This window comes from Mauremys reevesii, linkage group 12 (assembly GCF_016161935.1).
Source record: "Mauremys reevesii isolate NIE-2019 linkage group 12, ASM1616193v1, whole genome shotgun sequence".
NCBI lineage: Eukaryota > Metazoa > Chordata > Testudines > Geoemydidae > Mauremys > Mauremys reevesii.
The window spans coordinates 41,642,147-41,659,857 of record NC_052634.1 but is presented as its reverse complement, the minus strand read 5'-3'; the positions used below and the strand labels follow the sequence as shown (position 1 = coordinate 41,659,857).

At 53.2% G+C, this 17,711-nt stretch overlaps 2 non-coding genes and 1 pseudogene across 2 annotated transcripts; 2 read left to right on the top strand and 1 right to left on the bottom strand.

Moving 5' to 3' along the window:
- LOC120375815 overlaps positions 1-17,711 on the bottom strand; it is a 451,158-nt pseudogene that overhangs the window by 30,657 nt on the left and 402,790 nt on the right.
- TRNAS-GCU lies at positions 5,405-5,486 on the top strand. The gene has a single exon. It is a non-coding gene; the product is annotated as a tRNA-Ser (tRNA).
- Positions 11,350-11,423, top strand: TRNAT-UGU. Its single transcript has one exon. It is a non-coding gene; the product is annotated as a tRNA-Thr (tRNA).

The following is a 17,711-nucleotide window of genomic DNA, read 5'->3' as shown; positions in this document are numbered from 1 at the left end:
CCAGCCAGAGCCCTCATCCCCACACCCTAATCCTCTGCCCCAGCCGGAGCCCTCATCCCCACACCCTAATCCTCAGCCCCAGCCAGAGCCCTCATCCCCACACCCTAATCCTCAGCCCCAGCCAGAGCCCTCATCCCCACAACCTAATCCTCATCCCAGCCAGAGCCCTCATCCCCTGCACCCTAATCCTCATCCCCAGCCAGAGCCCTCATCCCCCCTGCACCCTAATCCTCTGCCCCAGCCAGAGCCCTCATCCCCCTGCACCCTAATCCTCTGCCCCAGCCAGAGCCCCATCCCCTGCACCATAATCCTCACCCCAGCCAGAGCCCTCATCCTCCACACCCTAATCCTCTGCCCCAGCCAGAGCCCTCATCCCCTCCGTACCCTCAGCCCCAGCCAGAGCCCTCATCCCCTGCACCCTAATCCTCTGCCCCAACCAGAGCCCTCATCCCCTCCGTACCTCAGCCCCAGCCAGAGCCCTCATCCCCCCTGCACCATAATCCTCACCCCAGCCAGAGCCCTCATCCTCCACACCCTAATCCTCTGCCCCAGCCAGAGCCCTCATCCCCTGCACCCTAATCCTCTGCCCCAACCAGAGCCCTCATCCCCTCAGTACCCTCAGCCCCAGCCAGAGCCCTCATCCCCGCACCCTAATCCTCACCCCAGCCAGAGCCCTCATCCTCCACCCCCTAACCCTCATCCCCCCCCAGAGCCCTCATCCCCCCTGCACCCTAAGCCACACCCCAGCCAGAGCCCTCAACCCTCCACACCTAATCCTCTGCCCCAGCCAGAGCCCTCATCCCCTGCACCCTAATCCTCTGCCCCAGCCAGAGCCCTCATCCCCTGCACCCTAATCATCTGCCCCAGCCAGAGCCCTCATCCCCTCCGTACCCTCAGCCCCAGCCAGAGCCCTCCTCCCCTCCACACCCTAATCCTCACCCCAGCCAGAGCCCTCATCCCCCCTGCACCCTAATCCTCATCCCCAGCCAGAGCCCTCATCCTCCATACCCTCAGCCCCAGCCAGAGCCCTCATCCCCTGCACCCTAATCCTCTGCCCCAGCCAGAGCCCTCATCCCCTGCACCATAATCCTCACCCCAGCCAGAGCCCTCATCCTCCACACCCTAATCCTCTGCCCCAGCCAGAGCCCTCATCCCCTCCGTACCCTAATCCCCAGCCAGAGCCCTCATCCCCCCTGCACCCTAATCCTCTGCCCCAACCAGAGCCCTCATCCCCTCCGTACCCTCAGCCCCAGCCAGAGCCCTCATCCCCCCTGCACCATAATCCTCACCCCAGCCCGAGCCCTCCTCCCACCAGCACCCTAATCCTCTGCCCCAGCCAGAGCCCTCATCCCCTGCACCCTAATCCTCTGCCCCAGCCAGAGCCCTCATCCCCCTGCACCCTACTCCTCACCCCAGCCAGAGCCCTCAACCCCTCCACACCCTAATCCTCTGCCCCAGCCCGAGCCCTCATCCCCCTGCACCCTAATCCTCACCCCAGCCAGAGCCCTCAACCCCTCCACACCCTAATCCTCTGCCCCAGCCAGAGCCCTCATCCCCCCTGCACCCTAATCCTCTGCCCCAGCCAGAGCCCTCATCCCCCTTGCACCCTAATCATCTGCCCCAGCCAGAGCCCTCATCCCCTCCGTACCCTCAGCCCCAGCCAGAGCCCTCATCCCCCCGGCACCATAATCCTCACCCCAGCCAGAGCCCTCATCCCCCCTGCACCCTAATCCTCAACCCCAGCCAGAGCCCTCATCCTCCGTACCCTCAGCCCCAGCCAGAGCCCTCATCCCCGCACCCTAATCCTCACCCCAGCCAGAGCCCTCATCCCCACACCCTAATCCTCATCCCCAGCCAGAGCCCTCATCCCCCCGCACCCTAATCCTCTGCCCCAGCCAGAGCCCTCATCCCCCCTGCACCCTAATCCTCAGCCCCAGCCGGAGCCCTCATCCCCTCCGTCCCCTCAGCCCCAGCCAGAGCCCTCATCTCCTCCACACCCTAATCCTCATCCCCAGCCAGAGCCCTCATCCCCCGCACCCTAATCCTCAGCCCCAGGCAGAGCCCTCATCCCCCTGCACCCTGATCCTCTGCCCCAGCCCTGAGCCCCCACAGCATGAACCCCTCATCCTCAGCCCCACAGCCCTCACCCCTGCATTCCCTCCTATCCCCAAACTCCCTCCCAGAGCATGTACCGCCTCCCCCGTCCTACTCCCCACCCCCAGACCAGAGCCTGCACCCAAACTCCGTCCCAAGGCCTGCACCCCTCACCCCCTCCTGTACACCCACCCCCAGCCCCAGCCCCGAGCCAGCACCCACCCCCCAAACACCCACCCACAGCCAGCACCCCACACCACTTCAAATGCCCCAACCCCCACCCCAAGACCAGCACCTCATACTTCCCCCCGAAACCCCACCCAGAGCCTTAGGGTGGGGGCAGAGTTTGGGGGGGAACTGGTTCTGGGCACCACCAAAATTTCTACAAACTTGCCACCCATGCTGCCTGGCTGATGTCAGCATCTCTCTGTGAGGTCACCACCTCCCCACCACCTTCGACCAATAGTCTGAGGTCCTGCAAAAGTCTTTGTGATGTCACTGCCACACCCCTCCCTTGCTGTGCTAATGTCCTGCCCCTGGCCAGGCACTTTGGAGGTTTGAGCTACTCCCTGTGGATCACCCCACTCAAGGAGCGTTCGTTCTAGGAAGCAAGCCGGCTAGACAGGAAAACATCAGACGCTGCTCCCAATGCTACACTCCGTTTTTCAGAAATTAGTCAACTTTAGGGCCAGAAGAGACCATTAGAGCATCTAATCTGACCCCCTGCATATCACAGGCCTCCTGTATGACACAAGAGCTACTTTTGGGGCAAACACATTCCAGAAAGTCATCTAGTCTTCATTGAATGACATCAGGAGATGGTGAATCCACCAATTTCCTTGGTAGCTTGTTCCTGTGGTGAATCATCCTCGCTGTTGAATATTTGTGCCTTATTTGTAATATGAATTTGTCTCTTTTCACCTTCAAGCCATTGGGTCTTGTTATGCCTTTCTCTGCTTGATTAAAGAGCCCTTTCATATCCAATATTTTCTCTCCATTAAGGCCCTTCAACACTTCAATGAAGTCACCTTTCAATCTTCTTTTGATAAGCGAAACAGGTTGAGCTCGTTCAATAGCTCACTAGAAGGCATTTTTCTCCAGCCCTCAGAACATTTGGTGGCTCTTTGGTCATCAGATTCCTGAACTGCAGCTGGATGTGGCTCTTGTTCTTCTGCACAGCACAGCTCCTGGAGAAGAGGGATCTGCAAATGTACATTCATATGACAACTTTGTTTAATTGATGAAAACATAAACTAGACAATTAGAGGATTGGAACTGATTTCAGCTGATGGACAGCTTTGCTAGGTTTTTATGCATTTGGACAGCAAAATGTTGAGTTTTACATTCATATCAAGCACCCCCGTATAGTGGAGCCCCTGAACAGAATGGAGAATGGAAATGAAAATGTTTTCCTTTTTTTTGAAAAAAGAAAGAAGGTTATCAAACAACACAGGGGTTTGAACTAACGACCACTTGACCAGCAGTCAGGCACTCTACCACTGAGCTATGCCCCCATGACAACAAGAGTATCGAATTGTGATCTCCAGGACTTTTCAGGACGGACCCTGCTTCCTCGAGCTCCTTTGCCATTCCCAGACCACAGGAGGTTTTAAAAATGGGGTTTGATTAAACTTCTTAAATGTGGTAAACACCACAGCTTGCACACCCACCGATATAGCTTCTCCCACTGACATAGCTGCCACCTCTTGGGAAGTGGATTAACTGCACCCCCAGGAAAACTCTCTCCCACCAGCACAGAGTAGTGGTTCTTAAGCTGTGGGTCAGGACCCCAAAGTGGGTCATAACCCTGTTTTAATGGGGTCACCAGGGCTGGCATTAGACTTGTTGGGGCCTGGGGCTGAAGCCAAATGTCTGAGCCCCACCACCCAGGGCTGAATCCCTCAAGCTCTGGTTTTGCCCTCCCCTCACTGGGGCAGGGCTCAGGCTTTGTCTCCCCTGCCTCTGCCCAGTGTGGAGGGGCTTGGTCCCTCTTTCCAGGGCCATGTAGTAAGTTTTTTTTGGCAGAAGGAGGTTGCAGTGAAAGGAAGTTTGAGAAACGCTGGCATAGAGCCTCTGAATATGTCTAGACTTGGCTCCCTGTGGCAGATCAGACACTGAAAGTGCAGCCATAGAGACACCACACACCAGCCTTGCCTAGCAGGCAAGAATCAAACCTCCACAGAAAGATGCCTGTTGTTTTTTAACCCATCTCCCTAAGCCCTCAGCCACCACCACTTGACAAAGGGGCTTTTCTACATTATGGTTCTGGTCTCACTGAAGGGTCATTTCCAATTGTTTGCTCAAACCAGCATTAGGGAAAATGGTGCCCTTGGCAAAGCTTGTACTTTGGCACTTCCCCATTGCCCCTGGACGATCCCCACTCCCCCTTTACCGCTAGCTCCTGCACTCCCAACCCTTGCACCTCCTTCACCCCTAACTCCTGCCCCCTCCTGTGCCCCCTTTGCCCTTAACTCCCTGGGCCACCAGCCATTGCCCCTCTCCTGCAGCCCCTTCACATAGCTCCAGCGCTGGGGGCCCCACACTTGCTCTCCCTTTCCCTGGGCTTTGGCATCACTAGCCGCTGATTAGTGAGTAGGGTTCAGTGGTCCCCAAAATGTGGGGCATGATTCCTAGGGGGACACAGAGGAACATTCATGGAGGCACCTCAGGGCCTGAGCCAGCCCCCATGGAGGGAGCAGCGCTCAGCCCCACTCTGCCCCAGCTCTTCCCCAACCCCACCCTCAGCCTGGGCCTCTGGCTCCCAGCTCGGCCTCGACCCCCTTACCCCTGTCTGCACCCCTTTCCCCAGCAAGCAACAGCCTCACTCCCAGCCCATGTTCTCAACTGTGACTTCCGAGGGGCCACAGCCATGGCTAAGAGGTCACAGAGTGAAATGTTTGGGGACCACTGTTTTAGGGTGATGTTCTCAATCACTTCTATGAAGTCCAATAAAAGCTATTTCTCACCCACCGACCCCTCCATCAGGACGGTCTAGGTATGTTCTGCTGCCCTTCACTCATGCAGGAAGGATAATAACATTTCATTCCATTCAATCCTAAAGTGATTTGTAACCCACCACCAGCCGAAACTGGTCATTTTGGGAAAGCGGCCCCATCATGCTGCATAGCTAGGCAGAGTAGGTGTGTCTGTGCAAACACGGTCTGTTCCTGAAGTCTTTCCCCCAGCTCCTCACTGGATGTGAGGGGGGAGCTCATTCAGCCCCTGCTTCCGCTTAGTATTTAAAAAGGCCTTATTGTCCCTAGCTCTGCTGGCCTTAGATTTCTCTTTCTGTCCTTTTTCTAACAGCTCAGATGAGGTGGCCGAGTGGTTAAGGTGATGGACTGCTAATCCATTGTGCTCTGCATGCATGGGTTCGAATCCCATCCTCATCGGGTGTGTTTAGTTTTCACCCCTCCTTTGTAGACAACCATCTCCCCCTTTGGAACAATGACAGATCAAACAATGTTGCTTCTTGCAAACAAAAACCTTCTCAGAAACTCAGAACTCCCTTGCTTTAAATAAAATGTCTAAATCCCAGATTTCTTTAAAAAAGAAATTCTCTGGTGCTGTATTTCTTAGTTTTTATCTCAAGAGGTAACATCCTCATCTTCTCCCCCAAACACCCTGGGACCTGGCCAAATTATTAAAATACCCTCAACCTGAGCAAGGCCAGAGCAGTGAACCAGAGCTAGTGTCTAGGCCAAGCTGTTCTGAAGGAGGCAACTCAAACATTTTCTCCTTGCTTCCCTTGGCAAGGTCTGACTGAGAAAACAAAATTCCCCAAACTGAAAATTTTCTGCTGAAAAACTAATACTAGTCTGTTTGGGGACTTTGGTTTGCAAGTATTATTGTTATTATTCTCTTCTGATTTCTGAATCAGTTCAGTCTTTGTCCTCCAGGTGTGTTTCCACCAGCTGAGTTGTGGGGGAGAGAGGCCAAGTCATGATGTCTCTTCCCCTCTTTCATAGTTTCTTCCAACTTGCTAGGAAGCTCCTTTGTTACCATGTGAGTCAAGCAGTGTCCATTGTCTCTGTGCTATCTTGGGCCTGGTCTACACTAGGACTTTAATTCGAATTTAGCAGCGTTAATTCGAATTAACCGTGCACCCGTCCACACCAGGAAGCCATTTAATTCGACCTAGAGGGCTCTTTAGTTCGACTTCGGTACTCCACCCCGACGAGGGGAGTAGCGCTAAATTCGACATGGCTATGTCGAATTAGGCTAGGTGTGGATGCAAATCGAACTTACTAGCTCCGGGAGCTATCCCACACTGCACCACTCTGTTGACGCTCTGGACAGCAGTCTGAGCTCGGATGCTCTGACCAGCCACACAGGAAAAGTCCCGGGAAAATTTGAATTCCTTTTCCTGTCTGGACAGTTAGAATCTCATTTCGTGGGTGGACATCGGGGCGAGCTCAGCAGCACCGGCAGCGATGCAGAGCTCTCCAGCAGAGGAGTTCATGTAATCTCTGAATAGAAAGAGGGACCCAGCATAGACTGACCGGGAACTCTTGGATCTGATCGGTGTGTGGGGCGAGGAGTCTGTGCTTTCGGAGCTGCGCTCCAAAAAACGGAATGCAAAGACCTACGAGAAGGTCTCCAAAGCCATGAGAGACAGAGGATACAGCTGGGATGCAACGCAGCGCCGCGGGAAAATCAAGGACCCCAGACAAGGCTACCAACAAATCAAAGCGGCAAACGGACGCTACGGAGCCTGCCACCACTGCCCCACCAGTGACCATGGACTCTGACGATGGGACAGTGTCGACGGACAGTTCCTCGGCAATGTTCGCGGACGGGGAAGATGAGGAAGGGTTTGTGGAGGACGAGGCAGGCGACAGCGCTTACAATGCTGGTTTCCCCGACAGCCAGGATCTCTTCATCACCGTCACGGAGATCCCCTACCAACCGTCCCCGGCCATTAACCCAGACCCTGAATCAGGGGAAGGATCACTCGGTAAGTGCTTTAACCATGTAAACTTTTATTCTTAATATAACAGGAATCTGAAGTATGTGAAAACAAGGTCTCTCTATATATGGGGCTAGAACAGAAATCCTCCTGGGAGATCTCCACGAAGCTCTCCTGGAGGTAATCTAAAAGCCTCCGCAGGAGGCTCCTGGGGATAGCTGCCTTATTGGGTGCTCCGTGGTAGCACACTTTTCCGCACGAGGCTTTCATGAGCTACTCAGGGAGCATTGCCTCCCCGAGCATGGCTGCATAGTCCCCTGGTTTGTGCTGGCTTTCACGCAGCATGCGCTCTCTAACTCCTTCAGTGACCATCCTCAGGGTGATCTCGCTCGGAGACTCCTGCATCTAATTAGGGGAAGTACTGTAATGTTACACCTGGTCCTGAGTATTTTTAAAAAATCTCCAGACAGACGGCATAGCAGAGACTCAGCACTCTGCTGCGTGACGAGCGTAACGGAAACCCAAAGAATCAAATGGACGCTCATGGAGGGAGGGGGGACTGAGGACGCAAGGTATCCCACAGTTCCTGCTGTCTCCGAAAAGCATTTGCATTCCTGGCTGAGCTCCAAATGCTTCTAGGGTCAAAAACAGTGTCTGCGGTGGGTCAGGGCATAGCTAGGCAATTTACGCAACCCCCCACCCACCCCCAGAAGTGAAAGGGAAAACAATCCTCTCTTGACTCTTTTACATGTCACCGTATCTTTACTGAATGCTGCAGATAGACGCGATGGTGCAGCTCTCAACACCAACATCCTTGCTCCCCCCATGCTATAGATGGTTGGTGGTACAATCGGATTGATATCCATCCTCATCATCAGCCTATTGGCATATGGGGCAGTGCAAAAGGACTGGTAACCATGCAGACTACCATCCGTTAGGTCAATCAAGGGTGCCTGGCCCTAATTTTTCCTGGTAGATGGTACAATATGGCTGATAACCATCATCATTATAGCAACAGGGGGCTGAGCTTCAGAACCACCCGCGAAAATGGTTTTTGCCCCATCAGGCACTGGGATCTCAACCCAGAATTCACAGAGACAGACTAGACTGTGTTCATTGTTCGCAAACATTTATCTTGGCAAGGAATTCACTCCCTTTTTCCCATCACACAGCTTGGACTGTCTCCAGACCCGCCACAGCATCCCCCTCACAGAGGCTGGCAAAGATTAGGCGGCGAAATAAAAAGACACGGGACGAGATGTTCGCAGAACTTATGGGGTGCTCCCGAGACGACGCGGACCAGCAGAGCCAGTGGAGGGAGACCCTGTCTCTGTACCAGCGCTCACACAGCGAACGGGAGGAGAGGTGGCGTGAGGAAGACAAGCAGGCAACTCAAACGCTGCTTGGACTAATGAGAGAGCAAACAGACATGCTCCTGCGCCTTGTGCATGTTCTGCAGGACCTCCGGCAGGAGGACAGAGCCTCCCTGCAGTGTATCTGCAACCGCCCTCCCCCGCCAAAAAAGTCCCATACCCCCCTCACCCAAAATAACCAGAAGGAGGGGCGCCAGAGGCCGTGTAAACTGTCACTGCACCCCAGCAGAGTGCTCAAGTACCCAAAAGCTCTCATACCCTAAATTTTGAAAAGTCCTTTCCTTCCCGCCTCACCCAAGCCCCCATCCCAGTTTCATCCCCTAACTGTCTAGTTGATAATAAAAAATACTTTTCTGTTAATTACTGTTTCCGTCATGTTCTTTTAGAGGAGACTGTGTTTGAAGGGGGGGAAGGGGGTTGGTAATGTGACAGGACAATCACCTTTACCAGGGTACAGACATGGGGGCAGGATCAGCAGCAGGTCACACACACACTGCAGTCAGTAGGCACCCTGGTTGGTATGGGAGGTGGTTTGCAGGTTCTGTGTGGGTGGGGGGGTACGTGACTTTGTAGCGGGGGAGGGGGGTTACAGATCTCATGCAACGGACCCTGTCCTGGACCACAGAGCCACGCAGCAGAGGAATCTGTATCCGTCCTCCCCCGCCAAAAGGCCACATAGCCCCCGCACACAGAGTCCCAAAAAGGAGGGATGGCAGGCTCCGTTGAAACATCCAGTCCGGCACTGCAGACCGCTCTTGGAGCAGGAGCCTGTCATTCCTCGAGTTTACAGGCAGTCTTTACATCACTGCACACCCTACCCAGCACAGTCCGTGTCCCAGTTTCAACCCTGTAACGCAAAGTCATCAATAAAGAAACCTTTGTAAAGTTACAGTGGAACATGTATTTTATTTTTAAACGTGTGTTGGAAGTTGGGAAAGCGGGGTGGGCGGGGTATGTAACTGCAGATGCTAGTCAACAGTCACTTGGTAAAGAAACAGGGGCAGCTTCAGCTTCTCTGTAAAGAAACTGAACAGTCACAGGTCACGCTGCTCACTGCTCGCTGGTACTTGAAGAGTTCCTTGTCGCTATGCAAGGCGCCTGCATAGGGCTTCACGAGCCAGGGCATTAGCGGGTAGGCTGGGTCCCCGACGATCACTATAGGCATCTGCACATCCCCAAGAGTTATTTTGTGGTCCGGGAAGAAACTACCTTCCTGCAGGTGTCTAAACAGACCAGAGTTCCTGAAAACACGCACGTCATGAACTTTGCCTGGCCACCTGACGTTGATGTTGGTAAAACGTCCCCCATGGTCCACCAGTGCTCGCAGTACCATTGAAAAGTAGCCCTATTTCTCAGCAGCTGACTGTGGAAGAGGTGGACGATAAGGTGCGAGGAGTTGACAACGGCCATAACTGCAGCGGGATCCGTGCTCAAAGTGCTGTGGCGCCTGCGCTGTCACTGAGCAGAAAAGTGCACGAACAGAGTGCCCACAGGCGCTTTCAGGGAGGGAGGGAGGGAGGGAGGGCATGATTGACGGTTCAATGATGACAGTTACCCAAAACCACCCTCGACACATTTTCCCCCCCAGCATGCATTGGGGGGAAATCCCAGGATTCCAATGGGCAGCGGGGAGTGCGGGAACTGTGGGATAGCTTCCCACAGTGCACCGCTTCCAAAGTCGACGCTGGCCCCGTTACTGTGGACTCAGACAGTCGAATTAGTGTATTTAGTGTGGATACACAAATTCGACTTCATAAGGTCGATTCCACAAATTCAAATTAAGTAGATTCGAAATAGTCTTGTAGTGTAGACGTACCCTTGGAGAAGTCTGCATTGTACACGGTTCCTGGGCTAGTCCTTGGGAGTGTGGATCCCTTCAATGGGCCAGCAGCGAGTCTGGCTCCTCCCTTGTCACACCTGAAAGGCTGGTGGGGGGCATTTCTCAACCTCATAACATATTTCAGTAACACACACAGAGCAAAACTTTATAACTTCCCAACCAATGCGAGCACACACAATCCAACACGATGTTAATGTTCAACAGATCAAGACTTTTGAAATGATACGTCACAAGGCAGACTTTGAACAAACCATGTCATCATTATATGAGAGTGGTGAATATAGGGCTTCCCGGTGCTGCTATGAGCACAGCGTGCCACACCTGGGCTTACATTGCAATGGAGACGTACCCTTAGAGTCCATCTCTCCTGGGATAAAGATGGCCCACACCTGACTCTCTGCCAATCCCCCTGGGCCCTGACAAGTGTTGTTCGTGTTTGTATTCTATAAAGCAGAGGAGCAGATGAAGTTTTGCTCCCAAGGTGTGTGTGTGATTCTTTGGACAGGTCTACACTACAAAATTAGGTTGGTGTAATTACATGACTTAGGCTGGCAATGCAGTTCTATCAAGCTAATCCCGGTATAGATAGTGGCTCAGCTGTCAGAACTTTCTGGAGCTATGAAAGGGGAGGGGCCCATGGCTCTGTAGCAGGAATGCAGGGCAGGTGAGTTCACGGCAGGCATGGTGGGATACTGGTGGAGGCCAGTTATGGTGATATAATGACCAGCAGCATTTACACTGACATTTGTCACTTTAAGTTTGCTGCAAAAAGCACTAGGCCTCTTGTCGAGGTGGTTTTATTTTGTCACCAAAACAGGGCAATTTTGTCGCCAGATGTGGTATTGCAGTGTGTGCACCAGCCAAAAGCTGCTGACCGAGGGAGCGTTGTGTGTTTTTCACACACCTGAGCAATATAATGATGCTGAAGTAACCTTGTAGTGCAGACCTGGCCAAAGATTCACACACACACACACACACACACACACACACACACACACACACACAGAGCTTGCAAGGAAAACCTCACCTGCTCCTCTGCTTTGCAGAATCCAAACACAAGCAAAGCTTGTCAGGCCCCAGTGGGGTTGGCAGGGAGTCAGGTGTGGGCAGACAGTGTGTTGTTGCCACAGGCAGGCACCATGGCTTAGCTGGCTAAAACACCTGTCTTGTAAACAGGAGATCCTGGGTTCAATTCCCAGTGGTGCCTTATTGACTAACTCTTGGGCAACCTGGTATTGGCTACTGTGGAAGGACAAAACACAGAGCTCTTTGGTCCAGCCCAGTATAGTTGTTTAAATTATACTCACAGGCACTGATAACAGACTTACTGAAAGTTTGGGAGTTAAGAGCTGATAGGTCAGTGTTCCAGCCTGTCACAGATGATCCTGCTTCCTCTGGGACAGGGGCAGGTCTGGGCTCTCACATGGAATGGCTCATTGTGGCTGGCAGAACCTGTGGGCGGCTCATTTAGTTTACACCGAGGGTTGAGTCCTGCTTTGTGCACCGTGTGTGAGAATGAAAATCCTAAACCGCCCTTTGAAATAACGAATGCAGCAGGACATGTTATTGTCCCTGCCCCAGAGCAGACAGACCAATGGAGAAATGCCATCGAGTCCAGGGTAATACTCCACTGCCATTTTACCTTTTTTGCTTGCTAAACTCCCTCCCAACCTTGAGGGCTCCCAGAGCCCGGTATTGAGACTGAGCTGAGATGTCTACACTGCAAATTTACCACCCCACGGCCCTAGCCTGGGAGCCTGCACTGGCACGGGACAGCAATGGGTGTTTCATTACAGTGTGGACACAGCCTAGCATTATGTCTACACTGCCATTAACACACCCAAGTCACTATTCTCAAACCCTGGGTCAGTTGATTCAGGCTTGTGGGGCTTGTGCTGCAGGGTTATAAAATTACAGTGTAGACACTTGGGCTTGAGCCCAGCCTCCGAGACCCCACGAGGGGTGAGGGTCTCCGAGCCTGGGCTCCAGTCTGAGCCCAGATGTCTACGCTGCAGTTTTTAGCTCCACAACCTGAGCCCCAGGAGCCCAAATCAGACCATCCAGGCCAGCGGGATTTTGTCACAGTATAGATGCCCTCTCAGGATATGTCTACACTGCAATGTAAGCCCAGGGTTAGCAGAAGTCATGTCAGCAGCCCCAACACATAAACATAAACCACGAGGGAAAGACCCACCCCCCAGATAAGCTGGGCAGTGTCCTTCTCCCTACGGTTCGTAAGTCCAGCAACCAAAAGTCCTTTAACATGAGCCATCCCCGCTCTGCACCCCACTCACAGCTGTTGTCCTTAGTCAGTGCAAGCCCAGAGGTGCCTCTGTAGAGTTCACCTGCCATCCTGGGTGGAAAAGGGGGAAAATAAGAAGGCCCCGTACTCACTATGTTGTCTAGGGACTCACTCATCCCTCCACTGCCACTCTGTCCTAACGTTGGTCTAACACCTACATTTTAGTATTGGGACCCAAGCCCCAGCCCACTTGGCTTTGGAACCCCTGTCCCCTGCCTAGCAAGTGCTATTGAATTGAGGGTGAGTCCCTCAATCAGGGTCTGCCAAGCACAGTTGTGCTGCCCTCGATTCACACAACAAGGATAACAACCCTTTATTTCTCCTGCCCCTATAACATGGAGACTGGGAATCCAACACCAGCCACAAGTGATCATTTCGGCAAGCGACCCAACCTATTTCCAACATACTGTAAAATCTACATGCAGACTCCTACACGAAACCTTGCAAGAAAATCTTCCTGAGGGGGTCTGAAGCACCTGCTGCTGGAGGGAAGGAGGGGCCTGTGGGTTGGGATTGAGGAGCACTGGGAATAGGAGGGGCCTGTGGGTTGGGATTGAGGGGCACTGGGAATAGGAGGGGGCTGTGGGTTGGGACAGAGGAGAAGGGTGAAGAGGAGCAGGCTCTGGTTGGGAGTGAGGAGCAGTGAGCATAGGAGGGACTGAGGGTTGGGACTGAGGGGCACTGGGAAAAGAAGGGACATGGGTTTAGGCTGAAGAGCATCTTCATTTCCGGATCCAGCAGGACAGGGGAAGGCAGCAGGTGATTCTAATTCCTTAGGGATATTCTGTGTGTGTGTGTGTGTGTGTGTGTGTGTGCAGGGAAGGAACATTCTCTATGCCCAGAGGCCTTTATTCCTCCAGGCTGCAAGGACAGAGGGGCTGTCAGGAAGTTGCCCCTTCAAACCCACACACAAAAAGGCCCTTCTGAAGAAAGGGAAAATCCTACAGAGAAAAAGTAACATCAAAGAGGACTCCAGCAAGACAGTTTTAGATCTTGGTGAGTAGTTTATCACCTGATCAAGGACTTAAACCTTGGACCCTCAGATTAAAAGACTGATAATCTGCCAACTGAGCTAGCCAGGCTCACATAGGAAAAGAACAAGTTGGTGCAGAGGAGAAACTAGTCAAGAAAACAAGAGCGGGAAACAATAGGGGAAACCTGCTGCTTTCTCTGGCCTGGTGAGGGGGCTGTGCTGATCGGGTGTCCACACTAAGCTCAGCATCAATATGGTGATCTTGGGGAAGCTTAGGGTCCCCAGGTTGCCTAAGGAGGGGTGAAATGGCCCAGGTCGGAAATGGAGCAGGTCAAAACTCCCGTGCTGATCAGTAGTGGGATCACACCTGTGAATAGCCCCTGCAGCGTAACCTGGGCAAGACAGTGAGACACGGTCTCTTTTTATACACCCCCCCTCCCCCGCAGAGACTGTATGGGGGGATGGGAGCACCCATTGTGGGGATCCTGAACTGGTGGGAGGGAGGCACCATGTACCAGGGATCCCGAAACGCAGAACAGGGACAGCCACACACCAGGTATCTTGCAGCAAGAGCTGCGGTCTTGATTTACAAACTGCAAGTGATGGGGAATTTACCACTTCCCTTGCAGAGCTTGTTCCACTAGATAATTAGCCTCACGGTTAAAAAATGGTCATTTCCAGTTGGGATTTTCTGACATCGACTGCAAGCCAATGGGGTCTTGTTCAGTCTTTGTCTGGTGAATTAAAGAACCCTTCAACTCACATATCCCCCCCTCTGGTAATTTGTAAAACGTATTTAAACCAGTGATTAAATCGCCTCTTAACCTCCAGTCAATGAAATCAATTGAGCTTCTTCAGTCTCTCGCTGTAGACATTTCCCTTGTTTTTAAAGGCAAAAATCCTGATCTTTCCAATGGGAGCTGCTGCTTCAATGTTCAGTTTGGGGAGGGATTTGGCTGCGCAAAGAGATCTGCCCGCGGGTTACAATCTGCGATCCGAAGTGCCGTTCCCGTGTGGCCAAAGATTAGAACTGACCAGCAGAGTTTACAGCTGGAGCCTGGGACGCTCCTGAACAAACTGGGCATAAAGCCTCTCGCGTGGGATCCTCGCTGTGCAGCAGAAGGCGGAGGGAAGATGATTGTCAAGGCTCAGGGCAGCTCCCTGCCATGCTGAGCCGGTGTCTGTGCTAAGCTCGGCATCAATCAGGTGATTCTGGGAAGTTCGGGATCCCCGGGCTCCCAAAGGAGGGTGAAGCAGGTCACCCCTGGAGCAGGTTAAAGCTGCAGGTTGACAGTGGGGTTGCTGCCCCTGTGAACAGCTGCTGTAGCACCGCCTGGGCAGGACAGGGAGAGCCAGTTATACAACCCCCCAGCCTGTATCGGGGGATGGGAGCACTCACACCCTGGGGACCCACCCACCAGAGATCTACAGGGGGGGAGAGTGGCACCCACACACCCAGGATCTTGTAGGGGGGGACAAGGGCATCCACACTCCGGGATCCTCTGCAGAGGGACAGACACCCACACATCCAGGATTCTGTGTGGGGGGCAGAGGTACCCGGACACCTGGGCGGGGGAAGGGGGCACCGAAACATCCGGGATCTTACCTGGGAGGACAGCGGCGCCTGCAGCTCGACATGAGATGGGGGCAGGGGGAGCAGGAGCATTTCCCAGTTCCAGGTTGTCCCCGTCTGGCCAAAGCACAGAACTCACAAGCAGAGTTTAAAGCTCCAGCTGCCAGGCTGCAAAACAAACTGGGCCCCGTGGCTGGTGCCTGTGATCCCAGTGCCTGGGGAGACTGAGGCCAGTGGATTGCTTGAGCTCAGGAGTTCTGGGTTGCAGGCGGCTGTGCCAATCGGGTGTCCCCACTACGTTCAGTATCAATATGGTGATCCTAGGGAAGCTTTGGGTCCCCAGGTTGCCTAAGGAGGGGTCAACCGGCCCGGGTTGGAAATGGAGCAGCTCAAATCTCCCGTGCTGATCAGTAGTAGGATCACACCTGTGAATAGCCCCTGCAGCGTAGCCTCAGCAAGACATGGTCTCTTTTTATGCAGAGCCTGGATGGGGGGATGGGAGCACCCACACGCTGGGGATTCTGACTTGGGGGGGAGAGATGCACCCAAGCGACATGGATCTTGAAAAGGGGAACAGAGACACCCACAGATCCAGGACGGGGGCAGGCAGGGGAAACCACAAACTGGAGCTAGCTCATGGGGTGGGGAACAGAGACACCCACCAGAGATCCTGCATGGGAGCACCCACATGATGGGGATCTTGAACTGGGAGCAGGGAAGCACCATGTACCAGAGGTTCTGAACGGGGAACAGGGACACCCACACACCAGGTGTCTTGCAGCAAGAGCTGCGGTCTTCATTTACACACGGCAGTGATGGGGATTTAACCACGTCCCTTGCGGAGCTTGTTCCACTAGATGATTAGCCTCATTCAACACTACGAGTTTATATCGAATTTAGCAGCGTTAAATCACATTAACCCTGCACCCATCCACACAATGAAGCCCTTTATATCCATATAAAAGGCTCTTAATACCGGTATCTGTACTCCTCCCCGACGAGGGGAGTAGCACTGAAATCGGTATTGCCATGTCGGATTAGGGTTAGTGTGGCCACAATTCGACGGTATTGGCATCCAGGCGCTATCCCACAGTGCACCATTGTGACCGCTCTGGACAGCAATCTGAACTCGGATGCACTGGCCAGGTTGACAGGAAAAGCCCCATGAACTTTTGATTTTCATTTCCTGTTTGCCCAGCGTGGAGCGCAGATCAGCACAGGTGACCATGCAGTCCCAGAATCAGAAAAGAGCTGCAGCATGGACCGTAGGGGAGATACTGAAGCTGATCTCTGTATGGCGAGATGAATCTGTTCTATCAGAACTCCGTTCCAAAAGACAAAATGCCAAAACATTTGACAAAATCTCCAAGGCCATGATAGACAAAGGCCACAACAGGGACTCAATACAGTGCTAAAACTTAAGGAGCTGTGAGAAGCGTACCAGAAAGCCAAAGAATGTAATGGACGCTCATGGAGGGAGGGGCAACTGACGTCTGTAGCTATCCCACAGTTCCTCTCACTCTCCGAAAACCATTTGAATTCTTGGCTGAGTTCCCAAAGCCTGATGGGTCAAAAACATTGTTGCGGGTGGTTCAGGGTATATGTCGTTCCCCCCCCTGCGCCCACCCCCCCCGTGAAAGCAAAGGGAAAAAAATCATTTCTCGCCTTTTTTCAATGTCACCGTATGTCTACTGGATGCTGCTGGCAGACGCAGTGCTGCAGCGCTACACAACACCATCCCCTTCCCTTCCCTTCCCTTCAGGACTGATGTTGTGGTAGGACTGATATCTGTCATTGTCGTCACGTGAGTGCTCCTGGCTGGCCTTGGTGAGGTCAGCTGGGGGTGCCTGGGCAAAAATGGGAATGACTCCCAGGTCATTCTCTTCTTTAAGCTTTGTCTAATGGAGATTCATTCCTGCCTGGAATATCATAGCAGCTGGAGGCTGCCTTCCCCTCCCACCTTTGAGCTCTACTTGCAGAGGCAATAAAGTCAGTGTTGTTTCAAATTCCTGCATTCTTTATTACTTCATCACACAAATGGGCGGATAACTGCCACGGTAGCCCAGGAGGGGTGGGGGAGGAGGGAAGCAATGGGTGGGGTTGTTGCAGGGGCACCCCCTAGAATGGCATGCAGCTCATCATTTCTGCGGGATGTCTGGGGCTCTGACCTGGAGCGGCCGTTTGCTTCTCTGGTTCTTTTGTAGGCTTGTCTCCCTTTAGACAAAACTTAAGGGAATGACCTGGGGAGTCATTCCCATTTTTGTCCATGCGCCCCCAGCCAACCTCACCAAGGCAAGCCAGGAGCACCCATGACAGCAGCAAACGGTACAGTATAACTGGCAACTGTCATTGTCAACTTGCAAAGCAGCAGTGGGACGGTATGGCTGGTAACCATCTCTGCTAACTTGCAAAAGGCAAGGGAAGAGAAAGGAAGGGGATGCTGCTGTGTAGCGCTGCAGTACCGCGTCTGTCAGCAGCATCCAGTAGAGATACGGTGACAGTGAAAAAAGGCTGAACGGGCTCCAGGGAAAAGGGCGTGAAATGATTGTCTGCCGTTTCTTTCACGGAGGGAGGATTGACTGACATTTACCCAGAATCACCCACAACACTGTTTTTGCCCCATAAGGCATTGGGATCTCAACCCAGA